This window comes from Myotis yumanensis, unplaced genomic scaffold (genome assembly GCF_028538775.1).
Source record: "Myotis yumanensis isolate MYYU_CA2020_CCGP unplaced genomic scaffold, mMyoYum1.0.hap1 SCAF_6, whole genome shotgun sequence".
Lineage (NCBI taxonomy): Eukaryota > Metazoa > Chordata > Mammalia > Chiroptera > Vespertilionidae > Myotis > Myotis yumanensis.
This window is the reverse complement of record NW_027223757.1, coordinates 67724776-67748490: the sequence shown is the minus strand read 5'-3', so window position 1 is coordinate 67748490 and position 23715 is coordinate 67724776.

Genomic DNA, 23715 nt, shown 5'->3' with positions numbered 1-23715 from the left:
TTTATGTTATAGTTCCAATATTTTGTTTTGAATAATCCTATCTCTATAACACAAATTTAACTTCTTTAATGTCAGCATAAATTGATGACAGATTAATTAAATCATTTATTTAAAAAAGATGAGTCTGGTTCTAGCCGGTTTGGATCAGTGGATAGAGCATTGGTCTTCAGACTGAGGATTCCGGATTCAATTCTGGTCAAGGACACATGCCAGAGTTGTGGGTTCAGTAGCTAGTAGGGGGCATGCAGGAGGCAGCTGGTCAATGATTCTTTCTCACCATTGATGTTTCTATCTCTCTCTACCTCTCCCTACCTCTCTGAAATCAATAAAAATATATTAAAAAAATAATGTAGATAAGGAGTTCTAATAGAGATACTAGTTAGAAACTGAAAAACAAAAAGTAAATAACTGAATATATAAAGGGAGATGAATATTTGTAAGAATGATAGAGCAAAGTGGACTTGAGTATGAATGCTATAAAACTCAAAGAGAATTACAAATGAAAATAGCTGTAGGATTTTTCAAGAAAGAGGTAAACAGAGATTGATATCCTAAGGTAGAATAACAATTCAATTAAATGCTTGGGTATAAGAGGATGTAAAAGGTAAGGAAGGGAGAGAATGACATATAGGAATTTTATTAGAAGTGAATTTAATAATATCTGTGTGAACAGCCAGGGTTAAGAATATGCATATGTATATCTGAATATGCTACCCAAGCCTTAAACCCAGAATACTGACAAAATTTTTTAAAAATGTACTTAACATTGTCTTTTCATTTTTCTTTCACATTCAAATGCAATTCCTCATCTTCAGTTAGATTGTAAAATTACAAACATATGACACATGTGTCACTCATGGAAATGATGAAGAAATTAAATGTCAGGGAAATCTCTCATTAAAAATTACTGACAAAGCACGAATTGAATATGATTGAGACAATTCAAATATATCATTGTCAAAGAGGATCTTAATTTAGCAAGAGAACTTTTTCTTCTATCTCCTAAAATATATTTTACTGAAACATATCCCTAATTTTCATACTGCAAAACTTTTATGAACTACCATTCAAAGAAAAATATAGTACTGTAGATTATTGCTTGTATCAAATCCAACTTTGCAAAGAAGATTCCCACATTTTACTCTTACTAAGGTATTTTATAATTACTATTCAAAAGAGGTGAAAAATCAGGCAAAATAGATTTTATTACACTATGTTTGTTAAATTAAATAACTTGCATAACCAAAAATAGTAGATTTTATAAAAGAGAGCCCATCAGATAAATAAGTACATTTACAGAGGTTTAGAATGTAAAATACATAAGAAAATTGAAAAATTGATAGGCTTATGAACAAGACAGTAATTTTAATTTTACACTAACTGCAAAAAACAAAGTGTATTAATGATTTTCATTAACAAAGTTGCTATTACTTTTTAAAACTTTATTAACTGGCTTTAATCTGTGTTACTTAGAAATATATAGTTTTTCATTTTTTATTCTTATTTTATACCAACTATATTTTTTACAAGTTTCATTTAGATGATTACTGATTCTAGGTGTAAAGATTATATTTCTTATATATCAAATGTAAATCAATATATAAGTAGATTTTATTACAAAGAACTGATAATAAAATGAAACATATAAGTATTTTAATATGAATAAGAGTGTTGATTAATTCTTATAAAAAGTGAATCTATACTAATAAAGAGCTAATATGCTAATGGTCAATAAGCACTAACAGGTAATGACCAGGTCATTAGCATATTAGCTGGGTCGTTGCTCCAGAGACGGAGAAGGGGTGGAAGCAGGGAGGTGCTCGGAGGAGGCGGGACCATCCCCAGCGGTGGAGGGCAGGGGTGAGAGCGCATAGCATCCCCCTCACCAGTCCTTAGCCACCCACCACTCACACTCTGAGTGCCCCCGGCCCACCTGCCAGGGGAAGGAGCACAGTGCAGCAGGCAGGAGGCTTCCATGCTCTCCTCCAGCGCCATGATGGGGCAGAGCCATCGCTGCTCTGGAGGTGGGGTGCTTTAGGGGAGGTGCCCAGAGAAGGTGGGACCAGCCAGAGGCCACTGGAGGGACTGAGGGCGGGGCTTGAAGCGGCCAGAGAAGGCCAGAGGGTTTGGGGGCTGGGCCAGGCGTGCTGGAGCTCTGCGAGGAGAGGTTCACGTGTCAAGGCAGGGCGGCGCCACAGAACTTCAAATCGCGCACTGGGCTCCTAGTATATATATATTAGAAGAAAATACATGAAAAACTAATATTTTAATTTATTTTCCTTATAATTTATTTTCTTTTTGTATCCTCATCCAAGGATATGTTTATTGATTTGAGAGAGAGAGAGAGAGAGGAAGTGAGAGAGAGAGAAAAGAGAGAGGTGAGAGAGAAACATTGATCAGTTGCCTTCCATTATAGTCCTCTGATGGGGGTCAAACCTGTAATTAAGTATATACCCTGACCTGGAATTGAACACACAACCTTTTGTTGTACAGGACAAAGCTCCAACCAACTGAGCAACCTAGTCCGGGCCCTTATAATTCATTTTCTTATAATCAATCACTTTAATATTATATTGTAATAAATGAAAAAATTATAGTTTCAAAATTATGAAATGAAAATTAATTGCTTTGTCTTTTATTTTTTGTTTTTAAGTTTTTTGCTTAATTTAAATTTACTCTACATGAATTTATTTGGAGAAATTGGGATTCCAAGTCAATTATAAAATGGAAGAGAACTTTTTGGGAAAAATTATATTACGTTTAAAAAGAATAGGAAACAGACAAAACAATACAAAAGAAAAACACATTTTTATGAGTGTGCATAAGGACAAAAGTTACTGTGAGACTGATACAACTCCCACATGTGCTAACCTAAAGAAAAAGGCCAAAGGGAGAGGCGACAAGATCCAAAAGATACTATCCTGGAGGCACTGATTCAGGCAGAAACCCAAATAATGTTCCAATTAGGAGATGGAGGTAAGGAATGTTAATGGAAAGGAAAGGCGCACAATGACATCAGCAGAAGAAAGGAACTTCTATAGATGCAGATGAGCTGACAGTGACACTAATTCTAATGAATTTTAATTTTCAGTCTAGGAGTCATCAGTCTGATAGATAATATCTGCTTTCTTGTTGTTTTTCTAAAGTGTCCTTTGGGACACAATGTTGCTTTAGGCCCAGTTCAAAGGTTATTTTTTTGCCCTGTTTTAACTTTTCAAAGGTTTGAGGAATCAGACCTGCAAAGCAGTTCCTTGGGGATGGCGGCTCTGACTCCATTTTAAAGTGTCTCCGTTTATCTTTATTTTTTACACGTTTTTCTTTTTCTGTTCATTCAAGCCATTTTTGTACCTGTTGGGAGACTGTCCTTTTCACAAAAGCCTGATGAAGTGAATAATAGAACATTTGATGTGCTCTTGGTGCATATATGGTGATATCAATCTGAATATCCAAAACAAATGTTGGTGTGGGTTACCAGTTCCACATCTGTGAGGTGATATCAATAGTTCATAACTGGTTATACAAACATGATTTTAGTAATACTTGGCTATTCACTCAGTTTTAAAATTATAATGAATAATTCAAAAGAGGAGGGGAGCAGTGTCACAGACCTCTGGCTTCAATTCAATTTAGTTTATTCTTATAGTCCCATGATCATGGTGAGTAGCTCATGGTTTGTTTGTGTTTTTTTTTTAATATATTTTATTGGTTTTTTATAGAGAGGAAGGGAGAGAGAGAGAGAGTTAGAAACATCGATGAGAGAAAAACATCGATCAGCTGCCTCCTGCACACCTCCCACTGGGGATGTGCCTGCAACCCAGGTACATGCCCTTGATCGGAATCGAACCCGGGACCTTTCAGTCTGCAGTCCGACGCTCTATCCACTGAGCCAAACGGTTTCGGCAAGCTCATGGTTTTTTAAGTTGATGAAATATTTTACTGCAACTATCCATGATAAACACATATTTAAATGACACCTGTCTGAAGTATCAAGTTTCTTAGTGTCTATTTTATAACTTTAGAAATACTACACTTGGTACTATATTCTTACAATTCCTGCTCTAGTGCAAATACATTAAAGAATAAATTAATATTTGAAAAAAGAGTTGAATTTCAACTTGCATGAAAGACATTTTTGCAATAAATAGAATCCTTAATAACAATATAAAGCGTCAAACACTTGGGACATTTAAAATTAAAACAACACCAGCCAACGTGTTTAGTGCTTACTGTATCGCAAGACACAGGAGAAAACATTGTTTTAAGATTCTTCGGAGAGAAAATGTTTAGTTGACTTGAGAAGTTGCCCTTATTGCCCGACTTTCACTTTGGTAGAATGAATGCTCTTTTATGTCTCCCTCCATCTCTAGATACAAATCCTTTGTCAGGCTCCAAACACTATTTCAGAATAAAACCTAAAGAGGAACAATAGGAAGCCAGTGCAGGCCAGGTAAAGCACAGTAATTACCCTTTGAGCTGTTTTCATTGTTTGGATGAAAACAAACAATTTACCACTGGGAATAATCAGACAGTCAGCAAGGGCTGTCACTCTGGACAAGTCACATAAGACAGCTCTGACGTGCAGTGTGTGGTTTGGGGCTGTCTGACTCTGGGAGGGAGGCCTTGCAATTCACAGCTACTGTACCCAGCCAATACCAAGGAGCCAACTCCTATAACTCAACTCAGCCTGTGGGAATTTGCTCATAAAGTTAGAAATTTGAACCCCATAAAATTGCCATTTTGCAGGTCAAAAAGAGAAAAATTCAGCAATTTTTAAAATACATCAATAATATCTTTCCTTTTGATGAAAAAAAAGTAATTGACACCTCTTTCAGGTGTCATTCAGTCCAATAGCTTCATTACCATTTTAATTGTGCAGTGCAAGGCCTGTGCCATAAGAATCGTTTTTGTATATTAATAAAATATTTTGTATAGTATAGAGTTTTATAAATAATCAAAGCAATCAATAACATTGTGTCAAGTTAGGTGTCAAAATTATCTTATTCACTAAAATTTTATAATATTCAGGAAGGGAAGTTTAGAGGAGAATTGATGTTTTTATAAGCATTTTTTTTATTATTATTTGAAATCTAGATACTCTTAAGCAGCCAATGAATGCTAAGTATAATTATCACAATGATGTCATTGAATATTTTCTGGTTGTATCTGATAATTATTACTTAGATTAAATTTAAATAAAAATCACTTATGGAACGATAATAAATATAATATGGCATCTCAAGAAATATAAGTGGATTGGTATATGGAAATCTCAATATTTTGTGGCAAAGTATAAAAAAAAACGAGACTTCCCAAAATGCTGTCAAAATAAATTTAAAATTAGAGAATAGTCATGAAGTATGGGGCTTGGAAAAGGCACATACATTTTAAAAATAATGTATCTTTACAGGTAGTCATAAAATATTAGATGGCACAATAAATAATTTATTACTATTGTAAACCTTTCAAAAATGTTTCTGATAGGGCATGCTTTTAGTGATGATTGGAAAACCTAAAAGATTGCCATATTTCAAATGCTATGTATATAATATCAGCCATCCATTCTAATCACATAGAAATGACATTCAATGTGTTATATATTAAAAACAGCAACACTGATCTTTATTTAGCTCTTGATATTTAATGGCAAAAGAGAGCCAGTAACAAAACAATTTTTTAAATTCCATCCTTGACTTATCTTTACTGACTTGTTTTATATTGTGGTGGGTTGTTTTTTTTCAAATTGACTTTGTCAATAAATAACCCACTCTTTGTTTTAAAAATCCATTTAAGATGATATAACCAATTCTCTCAATATATTTCTTCTTGGTTGGCATTTTGGTTTTAATACTTCTGCCATGCATTTCTTTTTATTTTATTTATTTATTTAATTTTGTGGGGGGAAAATAAGGCTTACCTTTTGGCTGCTTATTTGCTGTAGTTAGCCAAACACTGAGGCACAAATAGAGAAAGCATTAGAGGCTACTGCTTACAGGCAAGACAGATGAAAAACACAAGTTTAGGTCCTTCCTGTAGGAAGGTGACTTCAGATTAAGTGTAGCCACTGAAAGAAAAAGGAAGCAATGATAATGTAGAGTATGGAAGATCTATTCCCAAAGGTATATGTGCGGGGAAGCAGGCCCTGGGAAGACAATAGATAACTAAAAGGGTGGTGTGTATAGCTACAAGTGCCTCATCATTGGAAAGATAAAAATCACTGACCAGTTTAAACAAGCTCTAGCTTGTCAGTTTAGAGTTAGTTGGATACAGTGCAGCTCTGTGCAGCCTGATTGCTTACTTCTTAGTACATTTTGATTTTCAGAAACTGTGCTGGCCCATCAACTCTGGTAGCTTGAGTGTGGACTTGACTCCTCACAATAGTCAAACTATTGTTTCTAGTGATTCCAATTTTTAAAATAATAGTTGCTTATATCACTATTTTTAAAACCATCCCAAATTTCTATCTTTAATTTTTCATATCCTATAGGCACACTGTTCTGAAAATTATAAACTGTAAGAAGCTCAGGCTTACTAACTAAGGAATTTATTTGCCCTGTTTGAGCTGATTAATAGAAAATTTAAAGCAGGGACACAAAGAGATTATTATTCCTAACTTCTTATTAGATGGGTATTTATTAAGTTTACTATGTATTTAAATAAGAGAAAGAGTGCTTTGAAATGATAAAAGTTGGCATCAACAATGAAAATCTAATCATTATAAGTCTTTGTGCACAGAGTAACATAGTTATCAGAATTCATAACGCAAGAAATAGAGCTATTTCAGAGAAAAATTAAATAAACCCATTTAGCCTAGCCAGAGTGGCTCAGTGGTTGAGCGTCGACCTATGAACCAGGAGGTCACAGTTCAATTCCCGGTCAGGACACATGCCCAGGTTGCAGGCTCGATACTCAGTGTGGAACCTGTAGGAGGCAGCCAGCAATTAATGATTCTCTCTCATCATTGATGTTTCTATCTGGCTTTCCCTCTTTCTTCCTCTCTGAAATCAATAAAAATATATTTTTTTAAAATACCGTAAAATATGATATTATTACTTAGGAATAAATTTTACTAAAGATGTCCAAGACTGATATACTACAAACTCCAAGGCATTGCAGAGAGAAACTAAAGACTACGGATGACAATACTGAATATGTTTAAACGTCAATTCTCCACAAATTGATATGTAGATCCAAAGGATTGTTACCAAAGTCCAGCAAACATTTTGGAGAACTTTATAAGTTGATTGTAGACATTAATTGGACATACAAAGGACCTAAACAAAACAACTTTGAAAAAGAAAAACAAAGTAGAAGGAAATACATTGACTTTGTGATATTATAAAACAACTAGAGGCCTGGTGTACTGGGGGACGGGGGGACAGGGGTCCCTCAGGCCAGCTTGCACCCTCGCAGTCCAGGACCCCTCGGGGGGATGTAGTCGTGCTCCAAGCAACAGGCGGGCAGGGTGGAGCCCAAATCGGGGCGGGCACTGTGCCGCTTGCACTTATCCGGGCCCACTGCGCCTGCTCCAGCAGAGTCAGGAGAGTCTTGCTCACCAGGGCTCACGGTTGGTGCTGTTCCCTACATCATATGTGGTTTTGACTTTTCCATTCCCTTGATTTTTGTCTATTCTGTGATGCAAACAATGAATAAATCAGTCTTAACTATGACTTAATAATAGTCTTAACTATGGGATATAGGAGGGATTCTAAGTAAATCAGTATGTTTTAGAAATATATAAAACTGCTAAGAAATTATTATTATTTTGGCAGCAAGCAGTTAGAAAGGAGACTACACCTCTTCTTTGCGTGTTCTAACAACTGTCCTTAGGATTCATTTGTGGCCTGCCATGTGACTTAATTTACACTCTTTCAGAAGAAAGCCAAGGCTGGTCATGACAGCTATACACAATGCACCCCTAAGATACTCAAAATTATTTTATTTGCTCCTCGGGAGCTTCCTCAAGGTACATTTTTCTAAGAGCCCATGCTGTGGTAAACAGCTGATTTCTCGGAATAAAGCATTACTTCAAATTGAGTATTTTTTTTTTGCATTTGCTGCAATAAGGATGTTTCCCTTAACTTATAGACCTTAGTGAGATTAGAGCGTTTCATGGTCTTGTAAATTGCCCCATTAGGTATCAGATTTCACTCTTTCCAGTTAATTAACATGGACTAGTCTTCAAAAGTGGGCAAGGGACAACTGTCAATGTTCATGGGTATCTTGCAATTGCAACTGAATAGCAATGGTGAACACATTTCAGTCAACTGGTCATTTCTTATGTCCGCCAATTTAGCAATGGTATATGAGATACAGAGAAGAGATGGCTCATTTATGACAACTTCAGTTGACTACTTCATACCAATGAACTCTGAATAAAGATACCCTCCCTTCCACACCCCAAACAACAAGGAAATATTGACTCAATTAGTTTCAAAATAAGATGTAAAAATTAGCCCTTGACATGATTTATGTGAACATGCCCATTTATAATAGGAAAGCAGCTATGAATTATAGACACCATTGCTCTTCCCCTTAATGAGGGGGATATTTTTTAAACATTCTGATATATTTATTTTCCTCTGCAAGGCTCAATCAATATCTCCAAAAATTTATTAGAACTGTGTCAGGTTTTTGTAAAGTTGTTTACTTTTAATTTTATGAAAATAATTTGCTTATCAAAGAATAATAATTTATGAATGCCTTTTTTGAGATGAACAAGTCAAATGAACAGATAGGAAAATATTTAAGTTGATGAGGTTAATGAAATCAATAATTTTATATTAAAAAGTGATCTTGGGTTGTTTCCTGTGCTGTTGTACTATTCTTTATTTATGAGTAGTCCAAAAGTATCCCATTATTAGGATGTGCTTTGCAAGTTCATTGATGTTGCATACTTAAGGAAATGGGTATTTAGAAATAGAAGATATTCCATCTTACCCTAAAAGATTCTTTCTCAGAAATGCCAGCCCCATTCTTCAATTTGTGCAGAAGAACGTGGACCTTGGAAGGCACAGAGCTAGAAGAGCCCACACCTGTCTGCTTCCTGCAGAATTCTGTTCTGAACTTGGGCTTCAGTTTCTACATGAGGGAGAAAGTTGATTATCCTTTCACTGACAGGAGGACAAATTATGTGGCTAAAAGCTGTGTTATGTCTGAGTACACCTCGATAACATGCGAAATCTCCATCCTTCCCTAAGGAAACAAAACCAGGAAACTAATACGACCTAATCCTCTGCTTTATTTTTGTAAACAATGAAAGCAATCCTAACATCTCCACATAAACTAATAATCTTTCCTTCGGCTTTTCACATCCCATTGCCTGACTTAATGGTCATAAACTGGGAGTATTCTCTTGTAGTTTGTATAGTTCTACAGTGACATTTATCTTTAGAACTAGACATTCCACATAAACATATCTGCTGTGTTTGAAATGAATATTTTAGTTAAATGTTTATTTTATAATTTTACAAAAGCATATTATGTTACCTAATTTATACTTATCATTGCTCATATTTCAAATCTACATAATGAAGTGAAGGATTCTCTAGGTTTTAATGATGCATATCTGCTAACTGCCAGGATCCAGCAGATCAAAACTGGTTTTAAGACCTAGGCTGATAAAGATACCATACTCAGATGCCACTGCAATTGTTATTTGAAAATGTGTTAATTAGATGAATGAACCATGAATAAATCAAGACTCTGAATTATAGTCATTTAAATAGAGGTTAATGATGGGCCTGAATATTTTATTTATATACTTTTTTTCTGTTAATAATTCATCTGGAATTTATTATTATATAATAATTTTTACAAGTGTATTTGTAGTCTAGTTTGTATTGTCTTTTTGAGTAATGTACTTCCAAATAACATATGATCATCATCATCTTCTAGAATTAATTTCTAAGCAATAACATATTTAAATTGCACTCTCCCCAGCAAACAAATAAACAAAAAAACCCTATTACTATTGCACTAAAATTTTAAAACCTAAATTTATAAAATAATGAGATCACATAAATCTTAGTAGAAAAGATTATAACACTTCAGTTGTAATTTCTAGATACAATAATTTAGCTTTTTAAAAAATATATATTGTTTATTGATTTTAGAGAGATAGGGAGAAGGAGAGAGGTAGAAACATCAATAATGAGGGAGAATTCTTGATCTGCTCCCTCTTACACTGGGGATCAAGCCGCAAACCAGGCATGTGCCCCGACCGGGAATCAAACCATAACCTCCTGATTCATAGGCTGACACTCAACCACTGAACACACCAGCCAGGCTAATTTAGATTTTTAATCACTATTGCTAGATTTGGCTATGTTACTTGCACTATTTTGAAAGGCAGCTTTATGCGGGAGTGGGGAGGAGGGGAAGGAGTAAAAGATCAACCAAAGGACTTATATGCATGCATATAATAAGCATAACCAATGGATACAGAAAATGTGGGGGGGGGGGAGAGGGCATGTGATGGGGGATGGGAGTGCCGGGGAGAGGTCAATGGGGAGAAAAGGAGACATATGTAATACATTCAGCAATAAAGAATTAAAGAAAAAAAATTAAATCACACACAAAAAAGCAAATAAATAAAAAAGGCAGCTTAATTATAATTGGTATCCACCATTTTTAAGCATTAAATCCATTGAATTTTACTAAGCACTTATGGTCATGTAATTGTCATCACAATCAAATGCACAACAAGTCCAATACTCCCAAGGTTTACTTATAGGCATTTGTATAAATCCCATGACTTGAATTCATACTTGATAACCACTGACCTATTTTCTGTCACCATAGGTTCACCATCTCAGAAAATCATAAAGATAGAATAGAAAAACACACACATTTTTAGTCTAAGTCAGTGGTTCTCAACCTTCCTAATGCCGCCACCCTTTAATACAGTTCCTCATGTTGTGGTGACCCCCAATTTCATTGTTACAAATTGAACATAATTAAAGCATAGTGATTAATCACAAAAACAATATGTAATTATATATGTGTTTTCAGATGGGCTTAGGCGACCCCTGTGAAAGGGTCATTTGACCCCCAAAGGGGTCGCAACCCACAGGTTGAGAACCGCTGGTCTAAGTTGAGCATAAAATATTTGAGGTTAATTCAGGTATCATTAATTTGTTCCTTTTAATGGCTGAGTAGTGTTTTAATGTTGAATAAATAGGATTGCTTTATTTACTCATTTCTTCAAGATCGTTGGTCTGTTACTAGTTTTTGTCATTTATGAATAAAACTACTATTGATGGGGAAAATGAGACATTTTTCGGGGGCTAGCAATCTGAATCTGTGCAGTAACCTAATGTACATTCTTGATAGCCTATAATTAAGTCACTGCCCCTTTCTCCACAATCTGGTCTTGCAAGACCGGTTTACTTAAGTACTCCCATTTTACAGAGACCCTAAACCATGAACAATGCCCAGGGGCTGTTAGTGTTGGTACCAGGCCAGGCCTTTAGGTGTGGTCTCATGGCCCCCATCCCAACATCCCAACTCACGGGGCTTTTTGCAAAGCCTGCAAAAGGTCCGGAAGGCCCATCCCATATTTGGGGGACAAAGAAACCAGTTATAAAGGGAAAGCTTTCTCCATATTGGCTTGCTCAGGATTTGGAGATAAACGGTCTCCCCTGAGTCATTGTACCGGTACATGTGAAACATCTGAAAATAAATGGGTTTTCCCTGTATCTCCAATTAATCCTGTGTGTTCTTTGGTCGCCTGGTAAATTCTGTAACACTATCAATATTCAAGTAAAGGATTATGTGTGGACAATATTCATACATGTTTGATTAATATTTAACATAGGTGTGGGTTTACTAGAGTATCTTATAAGTACCTATATTCTAGTTAAGAAATTGTTAAACTGTTTTCCAAAGTAGTTACACCATTTTGAACTCCCACTAGCCACAATGAGAGTTCCAGTTGTTGCTCATCTTAACCAAAAGTTATTTTTTTAATTGACAGTTCTAATAGGTATGTAAAGTTAAATCTGTGGGGTTTTAATCTACATTTTCTCAATAACTAATGATATTGAGCATTTGTTCCTGTGTTTATATGTCATCTATCTTCTTCAGTGATGTATTTACTCAACTCCTTTGATCACTTTTAAATTAGGCTACATTTAATCTACATTTCCTTAATAATGAATGATGAGCATTTGGTCCCACCTACCTAAGACTTGTTTCTCAGCTTTAGTGGGTTTTTCTCAGTGATGTTATCCCTTTCCATTGTGGAAGATGTTTCCTGCCTTGTTACTGTGGTGGGTCTTATGCAAAAGATGTCCTGCCTCTCTCACAAAGGGAGGAGAACTCCAGTAATATTAACATAGGACCTAAGTGCCCAGTACTGTTTCCTCCCCCATGCCAATTTTACTGGATTTTTTTTCTTTTCTCCCCAAAACATGGGTATTTATCTGATTCCTGGAGTGATATGTGATAGGTTTTGCTGCCCCTTCCCCAGTGGAGAATGGCTTTAGCTCATTTGAGAGAAGAACCTGGGCATCAAAGCAGGAATTCATGTACTTTGCATCAATAACTGCCACCATGCCTCAACCCTCCAAGTAGAATATCTCTAATGTAATGTTTTTTTGTTTTTGTTTTTCCTCCGGACCTAGTGTAGGTCTTGGAAAGGAGCCTACTAGAGAGTGTGAACTCCTCTTGTGTCAACCCCCCACCACAGCCCCAGAGTATTTCCACATTAGGGACATTTTGCTTTTACCAACTTGTTAATATTTTATCTGATTTCTACTTACTTGTGTGACAGTGGATCTGCTTTCTCCCATGTTTTGCAAAGGTATGACAACCTGCATATGCCTTCTCACCTTGGGAAGTGGGGTACAGCCTCTTTTTTTGTTGCAATCTTGGCTCTCTGGTGGGTTTAAGAAAGTTATGCTTTCATTGTTTATATAAAGTTTACTCATTGTTAGGCTGAGATCGATGTCCTTTCCAACTTTTAACATTCTAGGCAAAAGCTATTATTATCATCCACATCATGATCATCATCATTAATCTTTAAATTTAGATAGCACAGAATCTAGATAAAATAAATTTGTAATATGGGCAACTTTATTCTTCTTTTTCAAGTGTTGAGAATTACTGTGTATTCATTATGAAAGTAAAATCCAAAACAATACAATAATTGTTTTGTGTGTACTTCAAATAAAAATCTAACTCTAGTTAATGTTTTCTTTTTTTAATTTACAAAATAATACAAAATTTGAAGTTTTTTTAACTGGGAAAATTATTTTTTATACAAAAAGTACTAAAATTTTAGAAAGGTTATTCTTGAATAGTCTCAAAATTATTTTATTTATTCAATGAATCAAATAATAATAATAATATTTCAATTGTGAGTATCATTGGTTAACAAAATTATATAGGTTTTGGAGTGTGCAATCCAATGATACATCATGTTTTTATTGCATTGTGTGCTCACTACCCCGAGTCAAAATATTTCTAGAAAGAGAAGAAAGTAATTAGATTATTTATATTATATTGCATAACACACTTTTACACATTGAGAAGTATTGTAAAAATAGCAGCTAACTTCCAATAAAAAATACGTTTCATTAGCATTAATTATAGTCTTTAAATTATGACCCATAAATGAAATGCCTGAGCTGATTTTGTGTGTCCTTCAGCAGAAAATGATTTTTATGTAAAAAATCATTGTAAAAAAAACAATAATAAAGCAAAGAGAAACATGTGACAAAGGCCGTATGTAGTTCTTTACTGAAAGGTTACTAGCCCCTTGTATAAATATAAATAATTGTGAGTTATATAATTATCAATAATATTATATAGTATGAATACTATATATTAACATTGACAAGCATTATGAGGATACCTAGCATGTAGGTTAATAGAGCAAGAACTGGATTAATATTGTATGAGAAATATTTCTTTGTTGATTTTTCTTGAAAAGACAATTTTATTGCTAATTACTCTAACTTCCTTATATGTGAAATGAGACTCATAATACTAGGTATCCCATTATTTAATTGTGAAAAATAAATAAAGCACTACAGGCAAAGCACTTATCATAGTTCCCAGAATATGTTAAGTATTACTTGTTGTAGGGCACCGTTATTGGGTTAAGCCTCGGACTGACCTGTTGGCAAAGTCACAAACAAGTCCCAGCTTAGAGGGCACAGTCCTCTTAGCATCATTAGGCTTGACCTTATAACACTCCCTAGATCTTATCTGGGAAGCTAATGGGCTGAGGGAAGTGCAGGAAGTGGCCAAAACAAGTGAAACTCACAAGAACAGTGTAACTATGGTCAAAACAAGTGAAACTCACAAGAATAGTGTAACTATGGTAACCACTACCTTGTTTATCTCTGACTATAAAATAAAGGCTCAGCTTGCCTTGGGATTTTTCTCTGTGACCTCAGCCAGGCACAGGAAGATCCACGGAGACTAAAGAGAGCTATACTGATCATCTGAACGCTGTGTTCATGTAAATCACTGGGGCTGGACCCTGGCAAGTTGTACATTTAATAAATAACAGGGACTTTTTTTTAAATGTGACAATGACAAGGATGTGTAGTATATAAATATGAATCACAAAATTAGCATTAGCAATAATCCTCTATATGTTAATGATACCTACTTAAGAAAATAAATCTATTTATATAATATTTTACCATTCGGGCATTACTTTTGTATATTTCCCAATTTTGCCACTCATAGCAATAATGAAAATTCCTTGAGAGCCAAAATTTTTTGTCTCCTTTTTTTGTTACTTCTAAGAACAGTGTTTGAACATAGTAGATGTTGAATATACATCTGGGAAATGACTGAAAATAATCTTGTTAAGTGAGCATAATAATCCCACTTTACTTATGTACACAATGATTAAGTGACTTTAACATAGATGAATACTTAAAATATATTAGAAATGAAAGTTAAACTGTATATCTTATCTTTGAATCCCAAAATTTTTCACATGATTACACTCACATTTCTATGCTTAACCCATTGTGCATCATTCAAATATTTGTAAATTTTGTAAATTTATAAATTTATTTACCAATTACCTCAAGGAGAATTTTCTATAGATAGGCAGCCACAGTACAGCTGTGTTACAAAGAGAAGCAATTTGTAATTTTCCCAATTCAAATTTTATAAAATAAAACTTCGGAAAAATCCTTTTTGATCCTACTACATAACCATCATAATAGATATCAGGCTTTTTGTGTCATCATTGTATCTTTACATCTAACGTTGTGCTTGGCAAATACAGGATACTCAATAGAATATTACTAAGCAAATTAGTTTTCATATATACATTTTATATTTAAATAAAAGTATATACATATACCCGACTTTAATAAATACTTTAAAGGGCAGACATATTAGTTTAAGTATTGTAAACCTGAAAGAATGAGTTATATAGAAAATAAATAGGAAGGCCATCCTTGGCAAAAAATATCAAATCCAAAGATCATGTATTATCAAGGATTATGATTTGAGATCTATAACTCTAAATAGTTAGAACATAGGAAGCAAGAAAGATACAGGTGTGAAATGAGATGCCAGTAGAGTATATAGACTATGTAGAGTTCTACATAAACTGTGTATAGACTACTATGAGCCAAGTTAAATATTTTGATATCTATAAAAATGAACAGTAAGCTTATAGGAGAATTTCAGCAGTAAAAAGAAAGTGTCAGTTTGGAAATAAATATCTAAAAAATGTACATACATAATCAAAGATTACATACTTTGAAGTTTATCAGGCTCATATTTATGAAACTGATATCAATTTGAAACCACTTTTATTTATCTTGAGTTTGGGTTATAATAGTAGATGACTTTGTTTAAAGTTCATGTTCTCTGTTAGCAAACAATATTAATATTTAGAAGGAATATTAGAAAGGAAGGTGTGGAAGTTTAAGTTTCTGTTATACATTTTTTTTCTGGACAGAATTTAGGTTATTTAGTCATATGTTCCATAGAACTGCCACCATTTTTTGAAATGAAGCCATTTTCCATTTGGAGTTTAGGATTCTATGATTATTAATATTCTATAATGGTCAAGATATATAGATCTAGTTTATAACAATGGAGTACAGCATAAACACATAAGTCCTGTGGTGGGAAAAATCAATGAGCTTCTTTGAATGCACCATCCATGAAGGACCTAGATAAGGGCTCAGCAATAAAAGAACAGTATGTGATAATTGCTTTTAATATGTACCAAACTGAGGAAATGTCTATAAATGGAAAATGTAGGGGTGGGGAGTCCCCTGAGGAGAAAAGAGGCTAGTGTTAATAATCAGTGGTAGCTGAAACTGACCAGGACTCCTGCATATTAACTGATTACCTTTGCAAGACCCAAGGCTAACAATTCCATCCTCTCATTTCACTTTAGGGGGTCTCTGCAAAGAAACAGGAAATCTTCCTAAACTGAAATTTATAAGGATATTTTCTATGTAATATTGTGGTTAATCTTTCAACTATGTTTCTTCTTATTGTCAGCTTTTATGGTCTTGTCTCTATTGTCTCTGTCTTTCATGAATTCAGATAACAAATGTTTAATAACAACGTTTATGGGCCAGCCTCTGTTCTCAATTTGGAGTATACCTCAGGGAGCAAAATAAACAAAGTACTCTGCACTCATGTAGCTTCTATTGTATTTGAATAGACAAACTATAACATAAATCAAAATATAATATCATGGTGGGTAATCATTACGATGATCAAAAATAAAGTAGACAGTGTAGAAATATTTTTGTATGTTTCATGTGACACTTCTTTCCTACTAGAAGTTTTTAATAGATAATAAAAGCCAAAGTTTTTTTTTTCTATTTTATTTCATTCGCTGAGGAGTTGAGAAGATCTGCACAGGACAATTCTTTTGAACACTTAGACTAATGGGAGTTGAATCAGTTTGAACAAATTTAATTGACAGACTTTCAAGTGTAACACTTTTATTTAACCAACTTTAGTATAAATGTTCTATTATGCCTACTTTCTAGAAACTATTAAAGTAAGAAAAATATCTTATCACACATTAATTTCATTTTATGGGGTTCTCCCTGGAAAAGAATCCCAAACTGGTTTTTTTTTGAAATTTCATATTATGGAATATTAAATGGTCTGGAATCTATAGGTTTTATATTCTTCAAGAAAAGAAAAAGAATCCGTGAATAAATGAGATCAAATTATTGACTTAATAAATCTCTTAAATTTTATTAGAATTTGGTTTATTTTGCCACCGTGGGATTATTTTAGCCTCTTGTGAGTAATTTTGGAACATTTTCTTCTTCTTCTTCCTCCCTCCTTTCCCTCCCTCCCCTTCTTCCTTTTTCTTTGAACATTGGTACAAAAATTTTCTCCTGGTCTATAGTTAGCTTCAAGTTCTCATGTGGTAGGTTCAAATAGGTGAGACAAAAATAGATCTCAGCAGATTTGTTAAAATGTGCCTGGCTTCCCCTTTCAACGTTAAATCAAATAGTGTTGTGCAGGTGTTCAGCTGGCTGATACAAATCTTGTGAAAGGGGAAAATGATGCAATTCATTAACTCTAACAGGTGAGATGAAGACATGTACAAACACACTTACCAAAAAGATTTTTTAAAAAAAGAAGAAGAAAGACAGAAAAGGAAAATACACAGTACAGGCAATCACTCGGAGGATGAGGCTTTTCCTTACTAATAAGCAATGAAATATTTTATTTTGTTCATTAAGTGACATGATTCACAATGTTAATGAGAATAAAAATGCAAAATCCCCTTAACAACATGAAAAATATTATTAGTTTATTTGGAAACTGTGAATCTAACACTGAGTAGAAGCACTTCATAGTTTTCATAAATAACTTATGACTTAAATATCCTTTTTATTATTCTTTTTTTTGCTAAGTAAGATTGTATGGGCCAGAGTCTAGGTTATTACCAGCCAGTAACAGGTAGATGTTCTGCTAAGCTTCCGTAATTTCTCCTTTAAAGAATAGAAACATTCTTGTTGTGTATTGAGTAAGAAGGGATCTAGAGGAGGATGCTCAGCTTTTGAAGTCTTTTTAGGTGTGGTTCTCATTCAGTCCATTAAATAGAAAATTAAAAAAGCTTCCCTTCTATAAAGTTAGATGTTTTGGCAGAGATTTGCCACCACATCATTGGGAGTTTTTTCATCTTTCTGTTTCAGAAATGATTCTCTGAGTTAATTAGCAGTCCCCACAGATATGACCCATATTGGCCCATACTGGTAGCAAAGTAAAGGCTGTTCTGATTTAGTGTCTTGTAGGTCATTCTGAGTGAGTAGCATCTAGTGAGAATCTTCTCAGAAGACGATAGAGTCCTTACTTCTCTGTGTATTTATGAAATCCCTGACTGTAATTGGATAACACACACTTTGAAAGTTATTTGACATGATGATCTAAATTAGAGTGACTTAGATCTCAGATGGGTACTAAAATATCTTTTTGTGATATAATATTCAGAGTAATCACTGTTGAAATTGAAAGCCCAGAAAAAGCAAACACATACATAGGCAACTAGTTTACAACAAATAAGCTGAGAATATACAATGGAGAAAAGAAAGTCTCTTGAATAAATGATGATGGGAAAACTGTACAGACATATGCAAAATAATGAAACTAGACCATTATATTACACCATACAGAAAAATTAACACAATAATAGATTAAATACTTGATTGTAAAACCTAAAAGAACAAAATATATAGAAGGGAACTTAGGCACTAATTTTCTGGAAATTGGTCTCAGTGGAATTTTTGTGAATTTGACTCCAAAGGCAATGGAAACAAAATAAAAATAAATAATGGGACTATATCAAGCTAAAAATCTTCTGCACTTCAGAGTAAGCCATCAACAAAACAGAAAAACAATGAATCAAAAGGTAGGAGACATTTGGAAATTACATATTTCATAAGTAGTTAATTTCCAAAATATATAAAAATTCATACAACTCAACAACATAAAAAAATCTGATTAAAAAAATGGACAGAGGATCTGAATAGACAGTCTTCCAAAGAAGGTATACAGATGACCAACAGGTATATGAAAAGATGTTCAGTATCACTAATTATTTGGGAAATGCAAATCAAAACCACAATGAGATATCAGCTCCCATCTGTTTGAATGACTGTCATAAAAAAAAATAACAAGTGTTGAAGAGGATATGGAGACTAGGGACCCTTATACGCTATTGGTAGGAATATAAACTGGTTCAAACACTATGAAAAACAATATGGAGGTTCCTTTCAAAATTAAGAACTACCATATAATTCAGCAATTCCTCTTTTAGGTATTTACTCAAAGAATATGAAAACACTGATTGAAAAGTATATATGTACCCCTATGTTCGTTGCAACATCTATCTATATAAAAGCCTAAGCAACTGCCTGACCATTTGACCGTTTGACTTGTAGCTATGACGCGCAATGACCACCAGGGCGCAGATGCTCCAATTGGTAGCTATGACACACACTGACCACCAGGGAGCAGATGCTCAATGCAGGAGCTGCCGAGCGACAGCAACTTTGTAGAGTGCCCTCTTGCATTCCAGGACACCTCAGGGGATGTTGGACTGCTGATTTCAGCCCAATACCCCGCAGGCCAGGCCAAGGGAACCCCACCTGCCAGAGGGACCCTGCTCAATCTGCAGACTCCCTTCGAGCCCTGGTGCTGCCCCAGGTGGGACTGGCAAGGGAGGGACCGTGGGAGATTGGCTCCAGGGTATGTCCAGCCTGTCTCACCCAGTCCTGCCCTGTCAACCACCTTCTAATTAATTCCCTTTCAATGTTTATGAATCCGTGCACTGGGCCTCTAGTTAGTCATAATACCCAAGGTATGGAAAAAACTATGCATCTATTAATGGATGGATGAATAAATGAATGAATGAATGAATAAATAAATAAATAAATAAATAAATTTAATGGAATACTACTCAACGATAACAGATGAAATACTGTCATTTGCAACAACATGAACGGATCTTGATGGTATTGTGCTAACTGAAATAAATCATATGGAAAGGAACAAAAACAAACTATATTATCACTCAAGTGGGATATAAAACAAAAAAGGAACAAACCAAATAATGAAACTAAACAAACTCATAGTTACAGACATCAGAATGATGATTATCAATGAAGAAGGGAGTACAGGGAGGACAAAAAGGGTAAAGGGGGTCAAATATATAATAATGGAAGGAAACTAGACTTTTGGTGGTGAGCACACAATAGAATTTACAGATGTTGAATTATAATGTACATCTGAAACTTATATTATTAACCAATGTTATCTAAATAAACAACTAAAGCACTACATAAAATTATAACTGAACTAAACCAAATAAATGTTTTCTGTTTTCACATTTCTATCTTTTTGATGAAGTTCTCACTCAGTTCATCTACTCTTCCTCCAAGTTTGTTGAGCATCCTTATAACCAGTGTTTTGAACTCTGTACCTGGTAGATTGCTTATCTCCATTTTGTTTAGTTCTTTTTCAGGAGTTTAGTTCTGTTCTTTTATCTGGGACATTTTTCTTTGTCGCCTCATTTTGGCAGCCTCCCTGTGTTGGTTTCTATATATTATGTAGAGCTGCTACAGTTCTTAGGCTCGGTAAAGTGGCCTTATGTAGAAGGTGTCCTGTAGGGTACAGTAGCACAGCCTCCCATCACCAGAGCTGAGCCCTCCAGGTGCACCTCTCCTACCCTCTGTGGGCTGTGTACACCCTCCAGTTGTACCTGAGCCTTGATTGCTATTGGCTTATCGATAGGAGGCATTAACCCCCCTGCCCCGCCCTGGTCAAGCAGGTGTAAGGACTGGCTGTGACCATCCTGAAGGATCAGCAGTGTGGGGGCCCACTCCATGAAGCAGGACTTACTTCAGTGGGGCTCTGCTGCCCACTGAGTCTGACTCTTGACTGTGTCACTGGGACCTCCTAGGAGGTGCAAACGAAGGTCAGCTGCCACCTGTGTCCTGCCCAGGCCACCCAGCATGAGTTACAAAGCGATTAGCAGATGGTAGCTATTGTACTGGGCTTGGAGGTGCTCAGGAGAAGCCAAGCTGTGAACTAAGGCTGACTACCACTGGTGCCAGGCCCAGGGCCACTTAGTGAGAGGTACAGGGCTTGTTTGAGAGATTTTAGGAAAGACTGAAGCATGAGCCAAGACAGGCCTGTCTTATGGAAAAGCCATTTGAAGCAGTTTTGGTGGGCCCCCACGTTGGGTGGGACAGGTTCTAAGGGAATCACCTAAGAAGAGCAGTTTTGGCCAGGTAGGTGGAAACTCAGATATAGCATCTGCCTTCTGGTTTTGTCGGGGGAGGGCTTAGCAAAGGGATAATTGTCTCTGCTCAAACTTCTGACTGGAGAAAGCTGCTCCTCCTGCTCTCACCCTGATGCCAGATAATTCAGTTCCTCTCCATTTGTCCCTGTTATTTTCCTAGCTGCAACTCTAGCACTGGAACTCAGAGCAAGTAATTCTGAGTAAATCCATGTGTGGGTCCTTTAAGAGGAATGCCTGGGACTTCAATCTCCCTTTGTCTCTCTCAGCCATAGTCTCCACTGGTTTTCACAGACAGAAGTTATGGGGACTTCTCTTCCTGGCACTGGAACCCTGAGCTGAGGGGTCTGGTGTGGGCCTAGGACCGCTCACTCCTCAGGAGAGACCTCCACAGTCGAGATTCCCCTTCCAATTTTTACCTGCCACAGTTCTGCTGTCTTCACTCCTCCTGCCAGACCCCATGGGGATTCTTCTTTATATATTTAGTTGGACTTCCATTCAGCTAGATTTCAGGTGGTTCTGAAGGATGGCTGTTGTGTAGTTTAGTTGTAATTTTGATGTGGTTGTGGGAGGATTCAAGTACCGCATTTGCCTATGTTGCCCTCTTGACCAGAACTCTGATTCCTACAGATTTTTATCTCTCGTTGAAATTAATTATCTGAGCTTGCATGTTGTTAACGTGTTCCATTACAACCTATACCAGTGGTCGGCAAACCACGGCTCGCAAGCCACATGCGGCTCTTTGGCCCCTTGAGTGTGGCTCTTCCACAAAATATCACGTGCGGGCGCGCACATACAGTGCGAAGTTGACTTAAAACTTTAAGTAAAGTTTATTAAGTTAATTTTAGGGAACATTGTGGAGTGAAAGAAGATGTAGTGTCCAGGGTTGAGAAAGGTATGTTGAGATGGTTTGGACATATAGAGAGGATGAACGAAAGCAGATGGACGAAACAAGTATACACGACAAGTGTGGATGGGAGAGTTGGAAGGGGTCAACCTCAGCGAATGTACCTCAATCAGATTGAGGACATTTTTAGCAAAGGCCAGCTTAGGAGTACCCTAATTAAGTTAATAACAATGTACCTACCTATATAGTTTAAGTTTAAAAAATTTGGCTCTCAAAAGAAATTTCAATCCTTGTACTATTGATATTTGGCTCTGTTGACTAATGAGTTTGCCAACCACTGACCTATACCATAATTGTCACAATAATTTTCAATCCCCTCTCTGATAGTTCCAGCATTTTTGTCATTTCTGAGTGTGGTTCTAATATTACTGTTTTCAAATGCTTTCTTTTTTACCTTCTGCTTTACTTCATATGTATTTTATTTATGTATGTATGTATTTAGAAAGCTGGGCATATTTTATAGGATATTATAGGATATTGTGGGTAAGTTGAATAGGATATATATATGTGTCTCTGTGTGTGTGTAAACTAGCACATATATTACATACATGGAAACTAGTACATCTTTTGTTCTGCTTAGCATTGAGTGTAAGCTATATGTTAATCTAGTCAATAATTTCTCTTCATTCAAAGACTTTTGTTGTTATGAGTACCAGAGCTTAGTAATCATAGGCTTCTGTGGTCTTCAGGGACTTCACATTCATAAGCAAGCCCATATTCAGTCTTTGTAGTGCTTTAAATGTTTTAAATTTGATCTTCCTATATGGTTATATGGTGTTCAGTAGCATTAGCCCCAGGAAAAGAGATGTCCAGGCCCCATTACTTTCTAAAGACATTTGTCACTTTCCACATTTTTGGTTTGATTATTTGTCCTGTGATTTCAATATTTTGATGGGCTCATGAAAAATAATTTTGCCTATTGTTGCCTGTGGTTGAAATGCAGTGTTTACTTCCACTTTGGGATAAATACACAATAAAAAAGGAAAATTCCAATATCTTTAGCTAGAATCCTGGCTAAAGTATTTAAGCTAATTGCTAATGTGAATGAAAATGGGAATTACAAAGAGACATAAAAAGAATATTTACTGAAAACAAAGACTATTTTCATCATTTCAGAAGATAGAAAACATTGATTAATGTTAAGCTATCTGGTTAAACTGCTAATGCAGATAAGGTTGCCTCTGTGAAATTTGCAACAAGATTCCAAAGATTACGTAAGGCATGTGTTTGTGATCAAAACCATGATAATATCTCAGAGAAAGTGACAGAGGAAAAATATTTGCATTAAAGAAACTCTCAGAGATAATTCCTGACATTGAAATCAGAAGGATAAAATGCTAGAAACTAACCCAAACTTAGAAAGAAGTGTAACAATTCACTGAGTTATAGAAATGAAGTTTTTTCCATATCACAATTACACAATGAGAATACAAGCACTATTTAAAGCACTTGTCGTAAGTTTTGATAAAGAAGCACACCATATAACTTTCAAAACTATATTTTAAATTATAATAGACTAAATATTAGCTTTTTATTTTTTAAAATT